This window comes from Astatotilapia calliptera, chromosome 23, assembly GCF_964374335.1.
Source record: "Astatotilapia calliptera chromosome 23, fAstCal68.1, whole genome shotgun sequence".
Taxonomy (NCBI): Eukaryota; Metazoa; Chordata; class Actinopteri; order Cichliformes; family Cichlidae; genus Astatotilapia; species Astatotilapia calliptera.
The window spans coordinates 49728445-49731315 of NC_137443.1; the positions used below are offsets into that span (position 1 = coordinate 49728445).

Below are 2871 nucleotides of genomic sequence, written 5' to 3' on the forward strand. Positions count from 1 at the left end.
GTTAAGTCAATCCAACATGTTTTTGTCAGTGCAAAAAGGACTTACGGTACCTGTATTCCTGCACAATATTGTCCCGGGAGGGAGAAAAACTTTCTGGTGAAGTTTTGGTTGAGTTTTGGGTTTTGCTTAACACTAGGTTGATTCTATCAGTGAGGTTTGGATTGTTTTCTTTCTCTAAGAGAGAGAAAGATGGTTTTATGCTTGGACATGTTTGCAATGGGCCCCAGTATTTGTTACTTTATTAGTATTTTATTGTTTACGTTTGTTTGTGCTTTTGTTACAGTGCACTGAGATAAGAACATCTGAGAGGTGTGATCCACCGGTGGTGATATTTTGGTATTTTGTGAGTTCCTGATTTAACAAATCAGCTCTTTAATCCAGGCCTGAGAGATTGAACTTTAAAGCGCTATAAAATATTCTTACTGGAAACAGTGGCAAAGTGTTTTTCTCCATGATTATAATGGGCTTGGGAGAAATTCACTTATATGGGACATTGATCACATGAGAAGTCCTGAGCCTAAAAGGATTGCAGCGAGTCAATCCAGTCCAAAGAAGGAAAAAACAAACAAGGAACTGTTTCCTTTAAAATGATGACGTCGTCTTGCTGGTGATGGAGGCTCGAATAGGCTGCGCGTGAGACTCCGTTATCAGCAACTTCTGGTATGAATGTGTGTGGATGTATGCATGTGACTGGACTGTGACGGACTGACGACTAAAAGCTTTAACTGACTTGGTACTGAGACAAAAACGGTGCCGACTTTAGGATTAGTGAATGTCCACAACAATTCACCCAGCCTGTAGAAGAAAGGTGGAGGTTTTGTCTTGCTGTGTTTTGTTTTTGCAAGAACAGAAGGATGACAAAATAGGCTAGGGTTAGGGGCTATTGAGCTATTTGCAGATTACGTCCCGGATCAAAATGTGAAGTTTTACAAATCACCACTTCTTTAGTGAATATCATTTCAGTCTCAGACAACCTCGTTTCTCTTACAGAGGTTGAATGCACCTTCTGCGGATGGCGGTACCACACAGTGTGCGTGGACTTCCCCTGCACAGAAGGCAACTACAAATGCTGTGAATGCTAAATAAACAGAAACAAATGATCCCTGTTGTCTTTGCTTGATGATTGGTTTGAGTCTTGACAATCCACATTGCTGGCGTTGCATCTTTCAATGCCAGCAATGGCAGGTATCAGTGCTCAAAGCTTTTGTGTTTGTTTCCAACAAGTTGCCCACCTCGGGAAACAAAAATGTGTTCTTTTACTTGTCAGATGAACATATGAGACACTTTGACTCTTCAGTGCAGTGTGGAGCCTAACAAAGATCTGTTTTGTGTCCCAGCTGATCAGCAGGAGGAGGAGAGTCTGACGGAGCAGCAGAGGAACATTTTCAGCTACTTGGACTCAGCTCAGCCACTACAGAGGAAACAATGAGCTCAACACAGAAGGTGACAGACAGAGCAGGACCATATGACCAAAGATATTTATCACCATATACATCTGAACATTTGCCATAACGATGTAGCTGACGATATAATTGACACCAGACAAAATACTTTACAGCTGCACAACTTTATTAAAAACCCATCGATGTATTTTCACTGAAACAAGCAGCTGTTGTTTATGTGCATTAAAGTTATATAAAAATGTAACAGTGCAAATGCAAATTGCTCGCTGACAGTTTAACCAAAAGGCGTTTCCAGTGGAAACTGGCCGACACATCCTGAGCATAACCATGTATAATATCCACTAAACTTCAGAAGAGGTTATACAGTCGTGGCCAAAAGGTTTGAGAATTGCATAAATATTGGAACCTGGAGAAGTTGCTGCTTAAGTTTTTATAATAGCATTTTGCCTGCACTCCAGAATGTTATGAGGAGTGATCAGATGAACTGCATCGTCCTTCTTTGCCATGAAAACGAACTTAATCCCCAAAAAGCCTTACCACTGCATTTCATTGCTGTCATCAAAGGACCTGCTGAGACCATTTCAGTGATTGTCTTCTTAACTCAGGTGAGAATGTTGGCGAGCACGAGGCTGGAGATCATCATGGCTGTATCCCGATTCAGGTTCTGCAGCTTTAAAGTCCTCAAGGGCCGCGTACTCAAAGACCGCTAAGGCTGAAGTGCGAGGCTCGTAGGCCCGTGAAATGGGACGTCTAGCCTCCGTCGCGCTGCCCAGGTTGCCTAGCAACCATGATACTAACAGCTGGAAACGTTTCATACAGCTTTGTTTGACAGAAATGAAGGAGAACATATTTAGTTCATTTGTTTCTACATGAGCTCTGTGTGATTTGATGAGTATCTGAGGCTGAGACCACAGGACTGTGAAACATGATTGTTGGGCTTCATTTCTGTGCTGAACAGTCGTTTAAGATTAGCTGTAAATAACAATTAGCTGATGTTGTTCATGAGACTAAAGTCATCTCACTGTGGTAATGTAAATGTAATATGGCCAATATTATAGTTATTATATTAATCACTTCACTCACAGACAAGTATCTGTGACAGTGTGTATATAGGTGTATCATATATAAGAGACAAATATTGTTCATTTAATATGTTGGTACTAAATGTGGCTCAATGCTTACATATATGTGTAAAAAGCAAATGTTGGAGCTGTGATAACTGTGTCTGATAGAATGAAGAGTCGACTGATATATGAAATATTCCTTTATTGGGTGAGAAAATCAGACCATGTCATAACTGCTGTAAGTCACACAGAATAGATATCAGAGCCTTAAACAGGCTGACGTCTGCTAAATGGGTCAAACTGGGCAGAAAGTCTACAAACACATAACATCCTTATAGAATATGATGTAGCACTATAGATCAACTTAGCTCAGAATATATAAAGCATATAAACAGTTACAGCAA

General features: G+C 40.6%; 1 long non-coding RNA gene across 1 annotated transcript; it reads left to right on the top strand.

Moving 5' to 3' along the window:
- Positions 1–911: 911 nt before the first annotated feature.
- Positions 912–1647, top strand: LOC145424234 (uncharacterized). Its single transcript, XR_013905255.1, has 2 exons — positions 912–1185; positions 1338–1647. It is a non-coding gene; the product is annotated as an uncharacterized LOC145424234 (long non-coding RNA).
- Positions 1648–2871: the final 1224 nt, after the last annotated feature.